Source organism: Mytilus edulis, chromosome 3, assembly GCF_963676685.1.
Source record: "Mytilus edulis chromosome 3, xbMytEdul2.2, whole genome shotgun sequence".
NCBI lineage: Eukaryota > Metazoa > Mollusca > Bivalvia > Mytilida > Mytilidae > Mytilus > Mytilus edulis.
The window spans coordinates 12,975,097-12,995,646 of NC_092346.1; the positions used below are offsets into that span (position 1 = coordinate 12,975,097).

At 31.8% G+C, this 20,550-nt stretch overlaps 1 long non-coding RNA gene across 1 annotated transcript; it reads right to left on the reverse strand.

Moving 5' to 3' along the window:
* Positions 1 to 1,339: 1,339 nt before the first annotated feature.
* LOC139515841 (uncharacterized) lies at positions 1,340 to 7,316 on the reverse strand. The gene is made up of 3 exons (XR_011662852.1): positions 7,148 to 7,316; positions 4,212 to 4,435; positions 1,340 to 1,460 (listed from the first exon to the last, which is right to left on the reverse strand). It is a non-coding gene; the product is annotated as an uncharacterized lncRNA (long non-coding RNA).
* Positions 7,317 to 20,550: the final 13,234 nt, after the last annotated feature.

Genomic DNA, 20,550 nt, shown 5'->3' on the forward strand with positions numbered 1-20,550 from the left:
CTTATACCCATTCGCCCTGTTTTTTTTTTATTTTATTGTCCTCTTTAATGTAAATTATTTGAATGAAGTATGTAAAATTTGGTTGACAATTTTGTGCATAAACCACATACGCCAAAACGTTGGAGATTTTGTCTTGATTGACTATTCAATTGCATCCATTGCTACATATGCATTTATTTCTAAACATATTTTCACTTTTGCATACAGATGCAGAATATTCCTTTTCAGCCTGTCTTGTGTCATGTAACAGGGTCTTTTATACATGTGGCTCATTAACTGCTTTTTGTTCAAGTTAATCTTTTTAGACATTTGATATCTAGTGGAGAGTTGTCTTATTGGCATAGATCATACCACAACTTTCTAATTTTCATATTACTGAAAGGTAACTGTATTTATTACCTTGAATTGAATAAATAACTACTTACAAAAAACAATTCCACATGTAAAAAAAATAAATGAAATATAATTTCAAATGATACAATGTAGCTAGCCTTTTATGGAATATTTTGTATGTTGTGCATCTCTTTTCTCCTTTTAGTGACGGGGGGCCTATTTTGTATGGTTGGCTGCTTCATATCTGGTGATGGGATATACATTTAGTTATGCAGTGTTGAATACTGGCCCCACCCCCTAATTGATAGGAATAAACAAAACAAAAATTCTTTCACTCAATCTCAACAACAAGGCAAAAGTGAAGTAAATCAATATAAGCATACTACTGGTTCTGCTCGTTTTCTGCTCTTTGGTTGGGTTGTTATCTCTTTGACACATTGCCCATCTATATTCTCAATTTTAAAGATTATTCAAGTATGTGATATGTGATAAATATCCAAAAATAAGCTTATTTGATAAAATTCAGCCTTGATCCACAATTTCTTGAAAAAGTACCAAAGCAAAATACAACATGTGGGTACATGTCTAATTTACCAGGAAAAAAGTCGAATAATTCTGGAATGGCAAAACTTGAATTTGCCCAAAACTAAAAGCGAGCTTTTTTAAATTACACTCATGAATGCAAAATAAAAGGGAAACACTTGAGGCTAGAGGGAAGATATAATATTCGGTTGTCAGAAGTATAAAATAAACGTGGAATCTTATTAATTATATAACAGTGAAATTGCTTAAAACAAAATATTCATGAAAACAACTGAGTCAATAATCTGTTTTTTTTAATAAATATGGTGACATTTCACTTCTGCACTTTTTAATGTTGATGAGTCTCACATATTTCAAAAATCCTCTTGTTATGCTAAACTTTGGAGCCCATAGTCTGTTAAACTTTCATTTATTAAATCCTGCAAATCAACAAAAATGTCCGCTTATAATCACTTGAACCACCTCGGATACCATTCTGTACATGAATATATCTCTCATATCAAATTTCATATAAATTGCTGATTCCAGGTATCAAAATTTTTATCCTCCAGTAAAATTATTCCTCTGACAGAATGTGTTGTCTACTGAAAATGAATGTTTTTGTTATTAAATTAAGTTTGTTAATTCAATCAAAAAGTATTAGTAATGAAGAATGATAATTATAATATATTGTATTTCATTGTTATTGCCATCTATGACCTCAATACAGTCTGCTCAAGTCATTCTCTTATCTAAAAAAAAAAACAGATGCTCCGCAGGGCGCAGCTTTATACGACCGCAGAGGTTGAACCCTGAACGGTTGGGGCAAGTATGGACACAACATTCAAGCTGGATTCAGCTCTAAATTTGGATTGTGATTAAATAGTTGACACAGCATAGGTTTCTGACACAGAATGAATGTGATCTAATGAATTTAAAATTTTGTTTTTGCCTTTGAGCAATTCACTATGATGTTAATATTATTCCTCTCAAAAAAATGTTTGAAGAAATTTTCGTTTTATTTATGAAATCTGAAATGAAAAAAATTTACATCCCCCCCATTTTTTTTTCACATCCCCCTTTCCCTTATTCCAAAACTGATCTCAATTCAAATTTCTAATGCAGTTTGCAACAATAACTACTCATTTAAATACATCATAAAATATTAAAACGTAAAGAAAGTGCTTGTAATCACTGAATGGTAAAGATTGTTTTAATTTATCAGTTGGTAGTAAAAGTGAATATACATTGTATATTGTATAAAACAATGATTTAAGTTGATTCAACTACTATTCTGAACAAAGAAAGATAAGACTCCAATTGAAAATTTCATGCTATTGCACAATATTGTGCAATTAGATGTTTTTTGCTATTGCGCAATACTGTGCAATTAAAAATATTTGCTATTGCACAATACTGTGCAATTGAATATTTCTTGCTATTGCGCAATACTTAATATAATAATTTTGGATCCTGATTTGGACCAACTTGAAAACTAGGCCCATAATAAAAAATCTAAGTACATGTTTAGATTCAGCATATATATCAAAAGAAGCCCAAAAATTCAATTTTTGTTAAAATCAAACTTAGTTTAATTTTGGACCCTTTGGACATGTAGACCAATTTGAAAACGGGACCAAAACTTAAGAATCTACATACACAGTTAGATTTGGCATATCGAAGAACCCCAATTATTCAATTTTTGATGAAATCAAACAAAGTTTAATTTTGGACCTCGATTTGGACCAACTTGAAAACTGGGCCAATAATCAAAACTCTAAGTATTTTTTTAGATTCAGCATATCAAAGAACCCCAACTTGGCCAAGGATTCAATTTTTGTTAAAATCAAACTAAGTTTAATTTTGGACCCTTTGGACCTTAATGTAGACCAATTTGAAAACAGGACCAAAAAGTAAGAATCTACATACACAGTTAGATTCGGCATATTGAAGAACCCCAATTATTCAATTTTGGATGAAATCAAACAAAGTTTAATTTTGGACCCTTTGGGCCCCTTATTCCTAAACTGTTTGGACCAAAACTTCCAAAATCAATCCCAACCTTCCTTTAATGGTCATAAACCTTGTGTTTAAATTTCATAGATTTCTATTGACTTATACTAAATAATGGTGCGAAAACCAAGAAAAATGCTTATTTGGGCCCATTTTGGCCCCTAATTCCTAAACTGTCCGGACCTCAACTCCCAAAATCAATCCCAACCTTCCTTTTGTGGTCATAAACCTTGTGTTTAAATTTCATTGATTTCTATTTACTTATACTAAAGTTATTGTGCGAAAACCAAGAATAATGCTTATTTGGGCCCCTTTTTGGCCCCTAATTCCTAAACTGTTGAAACCAAAACTCTCAAAATCAATCGCAACCTTTCTTTTGTGGTCATAAACCTTGTGTCAAAATTTCATAGATTTATATTCACTTAAACTAAAGTTATAGTGCGAAAACCAAGAAAATGCTTATTTGGGCCCTTTTTGGCCCCTAATTCCTAAAATGTTGGGACCAAAACTTCCAAAATCAATCCAAACCTTCCTTTTGTGGTCATAAACCTTTTGTTAAAATTTCATAGATTTCTATTTACTTTTACTAAAGTTAGATTGCGAAAACTAAAAGTATTCGGACGACGACGCCAACGTGATACCAATATACGACCAAAAACATTTCAATTTTTGCGGTCGTATAAAAATGGTCAGATTTATTAAAACGGTTCATTTGCATGGATATGATGCACATCATGTAAGAGTTCATTCCCTTATATTGTTTTTTTTTATCATAAATTAAATTTAAATTATGGTACCCTTCATTCTTGAAATTAGGTTTTAAATCCAAATGTAACTATCTTGACATTTCTACAGCATAGATAACAGAATAAAATCTTTAAACTATTAAAAGAATACCATTCGGCCTTAAAGTCTGTGTATGATTCTTTTACCTATATCTCATTAATTATAATTTCCATCCTCAATTTATTCCATTGGCAACTTTTATATATAAAAAAGAATAATTTAGTATATAATTATGTCTGACTGTTAAACGTAGATATTTTCAGTCTATTTCCTTATGAAAACAGTCTGCATACCATGTATATTATGTTTTTGTTTCATATTTGTGGGATTGAAATCATAGCACACTGTAAATAACTGACTGTTTTTACCCTAAACCAGTGGCGGATCCAGAAATTTCCATAAGTGGGGGCCCACTGACTGACCTAAGAGGGGGGCCGCTCCAGTAACGCTTCAGTGATTCCCTATTTAAGAAACCAAATTTTTTCCCAAAAAGGGGGGGGCGGGCCCCCTGCCCCCCTAAATCCGCCTCTGTAAAAAGACACTTTTGGATTACTTACCCTTAATATATTCTAGCCCTATTGTTTTCTATCAAAATCATTTTGCTTTCAACATGACTGGACACTGGTCGTTGACATTCCATTTGATTACTGTTTTCTTGTTGTATGTATATCACACATACACATGTACATGTACATGTACATGTACAAGTGTTTTTTGTTGATATATATATAAAAGTCCTATGTATTGAATTTTTGATTCATAGTGAACATCTTTCTCCTTCCTGTAAATATAAAGCAAATGTACATACAATTAAAAACCAATTGTTCAGAGAACCATTGATGGTCTTTCCACCAGTAAGGATCTTTTTTATATGAAAATATTAAAATTTGGTTTAAAATGTCAATTTTAGCGTCAAATGACAGCTTATTGGACGCTGATTCCAAAAATATATGGTTTCTATACAAAAATATATACATAAGGGAGATCATTTTTTACTTCCGGTTTAAAAGATGTTATTTACGGTATGTTTTGATAGTTTACTTGACACTGATTCCAAAAATAGATGGTTCTATATACTTTTACATTAAATTAGTACAAAAAATGGCTACTTCCGGTTTACAAAAGGTCACTTCCGGTTGGCTTTTTCAAGGTCACATTGCTTGCAACCTTTTGCCAAAAGTCCCATGGCTTTATCATGTATATATAAGAGGAAAAAGCAAAGGTCAAAATCTAGAACGTTAAATTTACCTATGACCTTGAGCTCAATTTCAAGGTCATCAACCAAGGACCTCAAATCAAAAGACTCTAGGCCTCTACTTTATATTGTTAATGAGTTATATTACCATACAACTAATATTAGATATAAAAGGGGGAAAAACTCGCATTAAATGTTACGTACCCTTTTAAGTAAAATTTACATGTTACGACATGTCGCAACTAACAATTGTGTGAAAATATTTTGTCGATATCTTGTATGATTTCTGAAAATAAGAGATAACAAGCCAAAATCAAAATTTGAACATGACCTTGACCTTTGACCTTGACCTCATTTTCATACTTTTTGAGCAAGGGCCTCAAATCAAAAGACCCTAGGCCTCTATCACTTATGGTTTTCCAGTTACAAATTTATTTCACTTATTTCAATACAAAAGGGGAAATTACTCTCATATGGGGTCTTCGTAAAGCTTCGGTCAAAATAAAACGTAACATCCTGAGGATATAACGAGCAATTTGGAAAAATAAATTTGTCGCTTTCTTTTACGGTTGCGGAGGAGATCTGATAACAAGAAAAACAGTGTTTGGGGAGATAACTCTTACAAAGAAAAGTGTTCGGTTAAACAGGGTGAGTTTCAAAAGCGTATAGACTGTATGATTTCATATACAAAAAAACTAAGCGACATCTTTTGAAACATTTTTACACCGCAAGAAAAAAATTAGGCGGAAGAAAAAAAAAATAATCAGAACAAAATCAATAGATCTTTCCACACGAAAGGTGGAAAGACCTAATTACTAAATAAATTATATACTAAATTATTCAAAGCAAAATTAAACTTTGCATTGTTATTATCAACACATTAATACAAATTTGCCAGATGAATTACCAAGAAAATACATGTTTTTACTAAGTATTATAAATAATTATGCCTCAAGCATTTTGCTCAATACATAAAAGTTAAAGGCAATAATGGGCAAAGAAAATATTTCCAAGTCTTGAAAATTTATTTTTTATGTATAATATAAAAAAAAAGATGTGTTATGATTGCCAATGAGACAACTATCCACAAAATACCAAAATGACACTGACATTAACAACTATAGGTCACTGTACAGCCATCAACAATGAGCAAAGCCCATACCACATAGACAGCTATAAAGAGCCCCGATAAGACAATGTAAAACAATTCAAACGAGAAAACTAACGGCCTTAAGCTTATTTATGAAAAAACGAAGAACAAATATGTAACACATAAACAAACGACAACCACTGAATTACAGGCTCCTGACTTGGGACAGGCACATACATGTAAATAAATAATGGCGGTGTTAAACATGTTAGATAACAATGTTTAATATCATAACATGGAGCAGATTTGAGTGTTAACAATCCTTTCATTAACATTTGTATATTCAATTATATTATAGTGTACATAAATATCATAACATGTACAATACAAGCTAAAATTATATACATTTTGGGGGCACTCACAAACCAGTTTTTCTCAATTAAAATCATGGAACCACCACTGACATGACTATTGAGACCTTGTTGGAAAAAATTTGGTTGATTATATAGGGACTGAAGCATGACTGGAGCCCCCCCCCCCCCCCCTTTTATGAAAAGTTATGGTTTTGCCACTGAAATTTGTTAGTTTCTTGTCTGACATGTAAATGTATGTCACTGTGTAGGCTCTCAAATGGGTGACGGGTGATTGGTTAATTACAATGGGGATACATGTACTACATGTATCTGGTTTATTTTTTTATATATGGGAAAGAAGAGTATGGATAGTGAACCCCCATTGTCAGAAACAAGTGCCTAAAATCCCTTTCCCGTTGTATTGTATCAATTTGTGTTCATAAATGATTTAATTTTTATTAATAAAATATTAAACTTGAGTGTACATGTATTATATAAATGAAATCAGGGACATATAAAAGTTCAAAAATTTTTATTTTCCAATTAAGGGCCCCTGACGGGCAATAATGACAACAATACACCATTCATTCTGATTCTTAACACATAAACATATAATGAGTTTTGTCTCTTGCTTGTTCATGTTGTTATAAGTGTCAAAAGTGTTGTTATAATGAAGATAAAATTAATTGTTCCCAGATAAAATGGGAATTTATTTATATAAGACCAGGTATAAAGTAGCCAAGAGTTAAAGTGAATATGTCTTACATTCTAATGATTTAGTACATGGACGTCTTTGACGTGCAGCAAAATTCACGGAGTACCCACCCACCCCACCCCCCTTTTTAGAGAACTTACAGTCGGCATGAAACATGATCATCCACGCTTTCAAATTTGATTCGTTTTGGTCCGTATTTGCAGTTTCATGTTTACAATGTTCACAAAGTGATAGCGTGAATTATGTCATGGGAGATCGTGAAGAACACTTTTTTTAATTTTGTCTGTCCAGTTTGAAAACGGATGTTGACAGTGGAAACGTCGGGTATAATATTTCCGGAGACAAGGGCGAATACCCCAGACCGAAATCCGAATGTAATAAAATAATAAAAGTGATAAATAGTAAATTCGTTACATGAAAAGGAAATGATGAAAACTTGGATTTCAATATTCATGTTTCATATTATTTTACACTTTAGTTTAAATCATTTCTTTGGATACGACTTCTTTGAAAATAATTACGTGCAATATCTGGAATAAATCTTTATCTTTTATGTTGTGTGGCACAAAGTTTAAGCATCCAAGAATGTCATAAATGCAACTTTCAACGAGGAATGCCAAATCCGACGTCAAATAATGGCCGCTATTACGTGTTGACAACGTCGTCTAGTGAACCGTATCACTGAGCACCGAATTCCTTACTCAGGTGCTTCCGGTTGTCCTACTGGATACAGTAGTTTGACTACTTAAACCACTCGGCCACCAAAGTCCCCGACAGATAAAAAGTACGAGTTAATTTGTAACTATATATATTAATAAGAGGATCTGGTATGATTGTCAATAAGACTATTCCCAAAAGATCATATAAAGTGGGTTTTAGCAATTATAGGCAACCTTAACTTACAGCCTTTAACAGGAGAAACACCATACCGTATAGTAGCCTATAAAAGGCCCCGATATACATGATACCAGTTAAACAAGAGTTTATAAGGAATTAAGCCCATTTCGTATACTCTATCATCTTTTATGTGATGTTTGTTTTTAAATTCATCAGTGTGAATGTTTCCGTAGCCAATGTTTCCTTTAAATTGTGTAATCTGCTGCTGAAAATGATTCCCCACTCTTTTCTCTTCTAACAGTATTTGTTAGACAACATATTTCTCACTGATTTATACAACGGAATGTGCAATGATTGTGCAATGCATTGGGATTTTCTTCAAGGCTATGAACTTATTTTGGTTATCATCTCTGTGGAAATAATTCCCCAGTCTACTGAGAACTATTTGGTTATAATCTTTGTAAGGAAATTTCCCGAGTCTACATATCTCTTTTTGGTTATCAACTGTGTGGGGAAATTTCCCCATTTTACTGATTTCGTTTTTCATTATCATCTTTTTTGGGAAATTTCCAGAGTATATTGATTTCGTTTTGGTTATCAACTTTGTGGAGAACTTTCCCTATAATAGTTATTTTGTTTTTGTTATCATCTTTTTGGGAAAATTTCCCCAGTTTATTGATTTCTTTTTGGTTATCAACTTTGTAGGGAATTTTCCCCAGACCATTGATTTCATTATATTTTTATTATGATCTTTTTGGGGAAATTTCTCCATTTTATTGATTTCTTGTTGGTTATCATCTTTTTGTGGAAATTGCCCGATTCTATCGATTTCTTTTTTCGTTTTCATCATTTTGGGGAGATTTCCCATTTCTATATTGATTTCCTGTTGGTTATCAACTTTGTGGGGAAATTTCCAAAATACTTGTTAACAAATAATTTTTACGTTTCTTCGGCTAAAGTAAAACGTGTTCATATCTTGATATTTTTCTCCAATTTGTTATAGTGTGGTGTTACTTGATGCCATCATCAAATATATTTGTGACAATCAGGCCAGTAAATTGTTTGTTTGAACATTTTGGTCACACAAATAGAAAACATTGGAAAAAAAGAGAATAAAATAGAAATTCTCTGTTTACAAATGTCTCTCTTATATAGACCTATCATAGATGCCTTAGTATTTCAAAAATTCTAAGTTTTGTAAACAGTTAATTTATAATTTGACCATAAAAAAACAAAAAAGCAAACCAACAACAACAACAACAACAAAGAATGTTTAACGTAATTGCATGGTTCGTAGTCACAATTAATAAAGGCAACAGTAGTATACCGCTGTTCAAAACTCGTAAATCTATGGACAAAAAACAAAATTGGGGTAACAAACTAAAACTGAGGGAAAGGCATTAAATATAAGAGGAGATTAACGACACAACATTAAAATGTAGCATACACAGAAACGGACTAAGCATTATACAAAATCCGATGAGAATAACAAATTTAACATCAAAACCAAATACATGAATTTGGGATAGAAAAGTACCGTGACACGTCTTATAGTAATGTGAATTCACACTCAAATATAAGAAAAAACAAACGACACAACGGAAACACAACGTTAAAATGTTACACACACAGAAACGAACTATAATATAACAATGGCAATTTTCCTGACTTAGTACAGGACATTTTGAAAGATAAAAATGGTGGGTTGAACCTGGTTTTGTGGCATGCCAAACCTCGCACTTCAATGGCAATGTTAAAGATAAAACTGAAATGATAACATAATATTACAGGACTACAATATAAATAAAGTTATGAAACATTCATTACAAAACTCTCATTGCGACTTTAAGACGACCACAACACCGGTTTTAGTAGAATTCTGTGCAAAATGATTCCGATAGACTTGGTAAGATGTAACATACTGGCACGTAGTACATACTTCAAAAAAATAGTTTCTAAGCATAGGTATAACTATAAAACTATGTAGAATATATTTTAGGATCTTTGCCAGTATGTACAATTCTTGCCAGATTTTTATAAAATTCATGTCAAAGGTGTATTTCAGGAGTGTCTATGACACTTCGAAAATCGGTGTTGATAATTTAATTTTTAAAAGAGATATACGTTTGGAAATGCATTTTATAGTAAATTGCATTGTGAGTGTCTCACGTGTACAATTCATGCCAGGTTATTATAAAATTTGGAATTGCCCTTGGACAGATAAAATATCTGAAACGCAGGTGTAATTGGAACTCGCATATGTTCTTTTATTCTTATGAAAATCATTACAATGCGGAGCCCTTAAGTGCAATGTAAATTTAAATATATTCGTTTGACGGACATTTAATCTGGTGCGCACCAGTTTGAAAAATCGTGCAGACGACCTTGAAACTGTTATGCACGGCTTTAAAACTGGTGCGCACGATTTTTGAACCCGTGCGAACGACTTCAAAACTTGTAAGCACGACATTTAAGAACTGGTGCGCATGACTACAAAACAAAGTTTAGCTGACTCTATACGAACTTGCCCTCGAGTTTGAAAGTCGTACGCACGAGTTTGAAAATCGTTCGCATCATTTTTGAAAGACGTGTGTACGATTTTTCAAACTGGTTCGCACCAGATTAAATCTCAGGAAAATGAAAATATATTTATATTTAAATAGCACTTAAGGGGCTCCGTACTATTCTCCAAGACTATACACAGTGGAAACAAATAGCCCCCAAAAAATAAATAAAAAAACTGAACAGTAGTATTATCTAATTTCCTTTTAAATAATTCATCAGTAATGAAGGAACCTTTTGTAAACTGGAAAAGGGATTTTTTTTATCGTTATTGGTTAAAAAATATCATATAAATATATATTAATGGTGCAATAAATATTTATTGTGTAAGTTTTTAAACTCTTGACATATCTGTTAGCGAGCTTAAACGATTAAGCGCACTTTCTACCCTTCAGTAACAGAAAAGTCAATTAATTTGATAAATGGTTTTGTCCAATCACCACACAAAGATTGAACACGATAAAATTAAGTAAGCGTAAACATTATTTTGAGATCACCCCTATAGCTTACCTGTATGATTTGTAGTTTTACTCGTACTCGGACTCCAGTCAGATAATTGTTGTAAATCTCTAGTACAGGGCGTCGATGATAGTTAAGTGTCAATATGTACCATGTATATATCAATTGAGTAAGTAGACAGTGACTGATGTACAAAAACTTTCTCGATTGTTTAGGCATCTATCTAACGTATTTATTCATATGTAAGATTGTTGACTTCGTCATTATACAAAAGAATAGAAAAGACAACTCAGAAACCTTCAACTCCCCAAGGGTGACTGGGGTATAGAAATATGGTCACTTGGTCTTCTCCCGACCGGCAGTAAAACGCTTGCTGAAGTGGGGCGTCCGTTTGGCTGTGCGGGATGTATCAAGTTCGCAGTCACGTCCGTCAGAAGGGGACGTTAAATCCGATGCCTCGTGAAAAGAGAGTGCCACGCTCTTTGCACGTTAAGAACCCTTGCAACAACTCTTTGAGGGGTCCGTAGGTGGCCTGTTGCAAGGCAAAATTTCTGTCCCTATCCAATATACCCTCATTTTCCAGTGGCAGTCCAAATTTCCCTGACCATCATCCTAGATGGCCTCTATTACAACAACCTACCTATTGTATTTATTGTGAACTTGTTCTCGTCCTGAATATGCATGAAATATTTGCCACTGGACGTTAAGCAACCAACAATCAATCAATCAATCAGAAACCTTCAATTAAAGATTAAACCAAATCGATCGGTTCGATATAAATTAACACAGATTATATTTACAGAAATCTTTGAAAACAAATTCAACCTTGTGAAACATATAAAAAAAGAGGAAATCATGTAGAGTCAATGAACCACTAAAATCTATATAAGTCACTAAATCATGTTGAATGCTTCATTACTCTTGTATGTCATGCATTGGGTTGACCCAGAACAAACGTTGAAACTTGTCAAACGTGTAAGACACTTGAAGAAGATTGTACGTTCGAAAGAGTCGAACAAATATGCCTTACATGAATAAGGTTGAGCATTGAAATATTGTGAGGTCAGCTATTTACCCCCTCCCCCTCATTTTCTATCCACGGTACATGAATGCCAAAAAAAAACCGAATTAAAAATATTCCTCTCAATACTATCTTATGAGTGTTAGAAGCTTCTGTCCCAACTTGGTAAAAATCCAGGATAGTTTATGAATCTTATAATTGTTTAAAAACTGCATTGACATTGAAATTGTATGTAATGTTAACTGGAAGAAAAACTGAGTCTATTTATATATATAAATGTAAAATAATGTTAATGTGGATTTTTTTTTTACAAATCTTACTTCGGGGTACCATCTTTTGATAAAAAATAAGCTTCTGTTTAAATTTGGTACAAATCAAGGATAGTTTAAGAAAGTTATTAAAATCTTAAAAAGTTTAACCACAGATCTAGATTGAATTTAATGTTTCATGGCAGAAAAACAAATTCCATTTATAAATGAAAAAAGGAAAATTGTTGTACGGTACCTATAATTGTTATTTTTTCTGTGTCATTATAGTCCCTTGTGGAGAGTTGTTTGATTGGCAATCTGATATTATAAAAAAAAAAAAGATTTCTTGAGTTGTTTTAACATGTTTCAAGTCCAAATATTTTTTTGTTTTTTTCACAGTTTTATATTAAATGTTTAAATATATTTGATTGGCATTGTCCTAATACATGTATTAATTGAATTTTAATATAGATAGTATTTATACATGTATAAGAAAAAAAGTTTTAATTCATTACACAGTGAGCAATTTATGTGTCCAAAAATTATGGCTTCGCCTCACCCAATATGAATTTTATTAACCTGATAAATTCTTCTGTAGGATAATTGCACGATGCAACTATTAACATGTACAATTGACTAAATTTTAACTTTAATTTTGAATTAAAATTTTACAACATTACAAAACAGTGCACCAGAATTCAGACATTTAGTCTTACCTTAAACCTAATAAGTATTGCTATTACATCAAGTCAGAAGGTAACCTTTTTTATTTTGGATTTCTTGACCAGGCCTGATACTAATGTTTTGATGAAATTTCGCAAATGTCTCAAAACATCAAAAATGGTTAATTTCATAGGTTTCATACATGTACCTTGTTTTAGAGAAGAACCCTTCTCCTCCCCAATGTCAGTTCAGAATTTGGCTTCCTTTTTTTTTTATAATAATGGTAATCATTTCAAAAATTTACATCTGAAAAAAGGTTGTTCTTGAAACAACAATCTAAATGTCATGAACGAATTGCAGATATGAAATTTGCATTATGCATGCACCTATTTTATTAAGACAAGGGGCAGCTTACATGTTCTACATGATATTTCTTTTCTAATGTTTCATATGATAGTCATTACCTTTTGCTAATTTTGTGTTAAAAAAAAGGTGCCTAAACCTCTCTTATGTTCTGTAAAGTGATGTGTTTTCCCTAGCTTAATGTGATTTACAGATTCACATATATGACACTTGACATAAACTATTCCTGCAACTCCATATGGAATAACACCCAAAGAATTGTGCAAGTGTAAACAAATGGAACATGTGGTGCAGTGTTTTAACTGTTGTGCAATCAGATCTAGTTCACAAACATATCTACAATGATCTAGTGCACGTGGTAGCAAATCAACTGGAAGAACCTCATCAAACAAGTAGTCAGAGTCACTTTTGCCAAATGTACAGTATGTACATGTATGATCAGACTCAAAGGGAAAGTTTGGTAATGTAATTTCCTTCTTCTTGTTCCAGTTTTTTGTAAACACCAATTCTTGAACACGTTTTGATTTGGTTACATTTGGGCTTTTTGAAAATTTACCCCGTTTATTTCGTCGAGTTTCCATGACTGCTTGTAGCAGACGATGGGTGTAATTTTTCGATTGTTGTTATTATTTTTATGACAAACACTTTTTTGTTTTTGTAATATCATTGCATGATTACTTACCAGATTATCTTCTTTTACTGATGAAAAACACGACGATATGTAGTAGAGCTGATTATAGGTATACCTAAATTTATATCGTGACTCAATATTCACTGATACTAGTCTAGGTATCGACAAAAAGCAGCTTACTTCGTAGGAATCAGTCTTCATCTCGCCATCTTCTGTTTGCTGGAAGTAAATATAGGCGACCGGAAACTATACTAATCGATTTAAAAAAACTAAATATTGAAAACAATGATTGGAAATAGGTATTGATCTTCAAATTTTGTCATTCAATTATTTTATTGTGTCATTTGAAGTTTGCTTGCTATTTACGACAGCTTCCCTAGTGACGGCAATGATGCGCAACTTTGTGCGCAGAAGGCGCGAAAATTTGAACCCGCGAACCTCCTTAAAATAAAAAAGTGAAAGAATTTTGTTTCATTTTAATCTCTAAAAATTGAAATATACTTTTTGTTAGACGTCGTATTGGCCTATACTTTTATGTGAATTCAAAATTTACCCTTATTGGGACTTGGAAAGCAATGATTATTTTTCGGGATACGACATGAACTGCTTATTTTCCCGGATTTTGGTATTTCGCTTTTGTCTTGTTTTTTTCTCGGAAATTCAGGATGACACTTCTCCTACCCTCTCTAACTCTCTTCAGCAATTAATATTGTGGAAAAAGGAAAATTGTCTCGTATGAGAAGTTGAATTTGTTTTATTTTCAATTCTTATAAAATCGTAGTTTTAGTATTTCGTCAGGTGGAATGACTATAAAACGGTGGTGTATAGGACTTCCTAATCTTTATCTACAATTCATTATCGTTACTCAACATTTTTAATATTGGAATAATAAAAGACATCAATATTTGTATACAAATAATGAATACTGGTTCCCAAATCAATGGATAAGCAAGATGAAATAGATACTTAAAAAATCCAAGCCCAAACCTCCCATATCTGAGGCAACGTTCATTACGATACTACTGATTTGGGTTTTCAGCTACCGTAACAATACTGTTACATACATACTCAATCTGATCATATTATTCGACTTACTACGATTTGGTCAGTTTTCACTGTTCTCCTAAATAGATGGGCGCTTTACCAAGTAAGTAACGTGTGGGCAAAAGTATAGAACAAACACAATTGTTAAATAGGTATTATTATTGATGGGCTCATAGGGTCTTTGCTTTGGAAATAAACACATTTATTCTAAAACCACTGCTGGTATGATACAGGTCATGTTCTTCTCATATGATGATATGATACTAAATCCCTAACGGGACGAAGACATGCTCTTTCAATCAGTTTATTTGAGGTCAGGAGCTGGCATGTCAGTAACTGCTATTTGACATTTGACTTACTACTGTATGAAGATTATTTATTTCAATTGTTATAAAGAAATCACCATGCTTTTTTTAGTTTAATAAATATATAGCAAAATATCCCGTTTTTTTCCTTTGAAAATCTTGAAATGTTTAATATGTGTGCTTTTTTTTTTATCATATGGCAACATTTTATGTACTTTGCTAACTTGCACAGCGGCCATGTTGCCCTATTATGACGGCAACCATTACTAAAATATTATATATGCTCCGAAAATAAAATGCTAATTTCCAATTCCCAAGTAGAATCAACAATCGTCCGCATATAGGTCAATTGTGCATGTTGTTTGCCTTCTGTTCATGTACATCTTTCGGCTTTTTAAGATTGAAAATTGAAAGCGTGTAAATGCTATTTCAAATAACGATTTTTCGTGAATTAGCAACATTCAAAATAGAAATAAAGATGCAAGAAAGGCATTGATCATGATTTGTCTACATATAGGGAAACACCTTTAAGGTTGAATTTCAGATTATTTTTTGTTCTCTTTTTTTATTATATACTTGTATCTTTGTCAAAGGTTTCTTTTTTTTCCTTTTTTTTTTTAAGACATATAAACGTTTTATTCCTAAATATTTCCTGTGTACAATTACCTTAGTCGTCCAGGATCAGGCTAAGGGTCCCTGTTTACAAAGTGAAACCATCTATCCAGGGGAAATAGAAGGTAATAAAAAAAGTAGTCCACTTTTAACCTTGGATTTATATTTAGTGTAAAACATGTAACCATATAATGTTAGAAGCATCTAACAGTTCTATACTTTAATACAAAATAGTAAGTAAATAATATAAGATACCCACATAAAAGATGTGCATTTACTACAATAAACATGATAAGCTTAATCTTTTTTATCACTTTTTTTTTATGTTTATATAAATTGATACAATCGATATTCTAATACTATAAACCATAAAACATGTACTTTGACTCAAGCTATATTATACTATATTAAATGTCTAAATTTTCTTTATTACAGACTCCAATTTTGTCTTATCAATGATATCAATGCCTTTCAAAAGAAGAACAAATTTAAGATTAATTTTCAGGTTTTGTTTCCAGATTTTATAAATATCTTGTGGTGTTTTAGGCGTTTTGTTAAATTTTATTGAATTCCTAATTTTCCATAGTGTCCATTTGCAATATATGATAATTATGTTTAAAAAATTATCATATTTTAGTTCTCCCGTGTTTTTACCCAATAAAACGTCCTTTTCACCAAAAGGATTGTTTATTCCTATGTTTGTTTTTCTTGGAGTTTTTTTTAAAATTAACTGTGATGTACTACAACTGAAAAATAAGTGTTGCAGGGTTTCTATATTATTGTCATCTTGACAAATGTGGCATTTTCCATTTGATATCTTCATTTTTTTTAATCTTTCGTCAGTATATAAAATATTGTGCAAGGATTGCCATTGGAATTCTTTTACTTTATTTTCAATTTTCAAATGTTTTAATCCTGACCACATATTTTCCCAGGGTATATTTGTTCCAAATATTTCCTCCCACTTAGTTTGACATTTTGGAGATACATCTTTATTTAAAACCGTACGAATATAATTGAGTTTTAACTTTGATGGTTTGATTTTTTGGTTGTTTAAGTTAATGATCTCAAGGTCATTTGATATCTTTAATTTACTTTCATAATGCATATTCTGGTTTCTGCAAGATTTCAAAATGTGCACGAAATCTTTAGGAATTGCCTGTTTTATTTTTGAAAATTCGGAAATACAATTTCGCCGATCAATCAGCTTCCTGTAAATTTCATTACAGCTAATGAAATCTGTAGTTTCTGAATTCCAAATGTCCTGGATAGTTGTGATATCGCTTTTTAAAAAAGAAAAGTAAAACAATGGTTTATTTTTGAAACGAATAGAAGAGTTTCCAAATATCCTTGTATTTAAAATAGCACTTTTATATGGAGGTGAATCAACCTGTTGAATGAATCCTGACCAAGTATCTATAATTTTCTAATAAAATTGTGGTAGTTGGTTCATATCTAAACCATTTAAACTTAAACATTTACATACAAAAAAGGCATCATTATATTTTTTGTCAAATTTCCGAAGCCAATACTTACCGATCGCATTCCAGCTTTCCAATGGCTCCTGAATTAAACGATCTACAAGTTTTGTTTGTTTACTTTTTATAAACGTATCTATACTTACCATTCCCATCCCCCCTTTTATTTTATCCAAACAGCAGACATTTCTATCTACCTGGTTCACTTTTCCGTCCCATATAAATTTCCAAATCATATTATTTAGCTCTTTATTGTATTTATCCGGAATTCCTCGTATTTCGATCTCGTCAGAACAAAGAGAAAGTATCATATTTTTTACTATTAGTGTTTTACCTTTAAATGTAAGCTTCCTACTTTTTCATACATGTATACAATTTTTAACTTTTTCTATTATTTTTCTCCAAATATCCTCGTCATCTATTTCATAACCATGGCACACCCCTAATGTTTTAACATTGCCTGTGATCCATTTGATTTTATCAAATTTAAATCGTTTTCTTTTAGAAGCCCATAATAGTAAGCCTTTTGTTTTGTCATAGTTTATTTTAAAACCCGAAGCTTTTTCGTATAAGGACAAAATTTTAAAAGTATTTTCTACAGATTTTTCATTTTTATTGAATACCTGGGTGTCATCTGCAAACATGCATAATTTGGTTTCTATAAAGTTCCCTCCCCCTCCTGGTAATTTTAATCCTTCTATTTTAATGTCAACCCTAATCGCACATGCCATGGGTTCAGCTTGTATGATATACAAGTGAGGCGCTATTGGACACCCTTGCCTAGCGGAGCGAGTAATCGAAAAGTATCTTGATACAAACCCATTAGTTTTGAAACACGTAGTAGCATTGTATAATAGCATCTTTATCCATGCTCTAAATTTCCCACCAAATTCAAATTTCTTCAATACAAAATCTATCCATTCCCATTCAACCCTATCAAACGCTTTTTGTTGATCCAAAAATAATATAATTCCTTCTTCATCTTCGTTGTCAATATATTCTATAATGTCCTGAATCATTCGGTTAGCCTCGCTTATATTCCTACCTTTAACAAACCCCTTGTGATCGGTATGAATAATGTTAGGCAATACTATTTTAAGTCTTTCAGATAAAATCTTTGCAACAATTTTATAATCACAATTAAGTAAAGTTAGTGGTCTCCAATTTTTTATATTTTCCCTTTCCCCTCCTTTATGTAATAAGGTTAAGACCCCCTTATGTTGAGAGTTACTCAATATAGTATCATTAAATATTTCTTGTAGTAAACTAAAGAAATCGTCTTTTATTATATCCCAGTATAAAACATAAAATTCTGATATTATACCATCTTCGCCAGGTGATTTGTTTTGTTTAAGTAATTTTAGTACCTTTTCTACTTCAGAGATATTTATATCTCTATCTAACATTTCCTGATCTTCCTTACTTACCTTGTCTACCATAAATTGACAAAGTTGTTCGCCCGCCGTTTTCTGTTTTTACACGTTGCCATAGTTTATTCTGTCCATTTTTCTTTTCTAAATTAAAAAAGTATTTTGTCGGCTTCTCCCCGTCTTCGGCCCATTTAGTTCGTGATTTATTTTTTGCGGAAACGGTTTTTTTAGTATAATATTCCTTAATTTTATTTTCTAATTCTAAAATTTTGTCACATGATTTATTTGATTCGTTTAATTGAAGTTTCAATTCTTCAAGCTGTTTTTCTAAAGCAATGACATTATTTTGTTTTGATAAACGGTTTAGTTTTTGACTAATTTCCATGGTCAAAAATTTAATTTTTGATTTTGTAACATCCCACCACTCTTGAATGCTATTGAATCGGTTTTTGCTTTTAACCCAATTTTCCCAAAACGTTTTAAATGCATTTGAAAATTCATCAGTCTTAATTGTATTTAGATTCATGATCCACATTCCCTGTCCTCTTTCAATATTATCTAATTTAATTTTTGAAGTAACTATGTCATGATCACTAAATGGAAATGTGATTATACATGTGTTTAAAATTTTGCAGCTAAGGGATTTCGTACAAAAAATATAGTCTATTCGTGATTTTGAACTGCCTCTTTGAAAACTATACCGTCTATTTGTTGGAAATTTAGATCACCATATATCATCTAAATCAAAATTCAATAGAAGACTTTTCAACTCGTTTAAGCCTGTATCATCCTTTTGGTGTGAAGGGGACCTATCTAGTTTTCTATCTATCGCACAATTAAAATCTCCTAAAAAAATTATAATAATCTATGCCATCATCTGAACCCAATTCATTTTTAAAGTTTTTCAGGTTTTCAAAAAAAATGTTTCCTTTCAGAACCCTTATTTGGGGAGTACAAATTAAATATATGGTAAACCGCAGTGTTAGTTTTAAATTCACCAATTTGCATTCTACCTTTATCATCTATCATTAGAACATCAAAGCTAAGCGTAAAATCTTTATTTAATAAAATTCCCACACCTCTTGATTTGTTTGAACCACAATTCCAGAAACTTTCACCACCCCGTATTCTTTCCATTCTTTGCTCCAAAGCCAAGTTTGGTCCTGTGTACAATGTGTTTCTTGTAAACAGATAAGATCTATGTTTTGTGAAACAATCCAATTAAAAACTAATGTACGTTTATTAACATTTCTTAATCCATTTACGTTTATTGATGCTATTTTTATACTCATTGTAGATATTTGAAAAGGTAATTTTGTTTACTTCTGATGTAACGTTTAATGACACGTGATGATCTTTAATTTTGTTTCCAAACAATAGACTTTTAACTTCATAAAGAGTAGTTACCTTTACCATGTTTACGTAAACTTTTACATATACATGTACACTATATACATTACCTATCACATATAATGCGTTTACATAACCGTATTTGGTTAAACATAACAATCTATCATAAATATTAAATAATTTGACTTTATAGTTCTCGCCTTTCCTGAAACAGTTATTTTTATACATATGATATATGAAATAAAAAGTACAGTCTACAATCAATAGAAACAATATACAAAAATGATGTTTGAAAGTAGTGGACATATATACAAAATTTAAAAACTCAGGCATGCATTTTTTTTCAGTTTTAGGTTTTTGATTTCTTATTAAAATAATACAGTTCGATTTGACATATTTTGAGTTCAGCTTTTTTAGGTTCAGTATTGGACCGCTTGCTCATTCTATCCGCGGAGGTAGGTGTCGTTGTTCCGTCGCTTCTCTTATGTTTTGGGTCCATTGGTGTGTGTAGTTCCTGTACGCACGGTTTCGGCGAAAGAAAGAAATCGTCAAGTTTTCTGTTTATATTTTGTGCACCTTCAGTGTTTATATGCACACCGC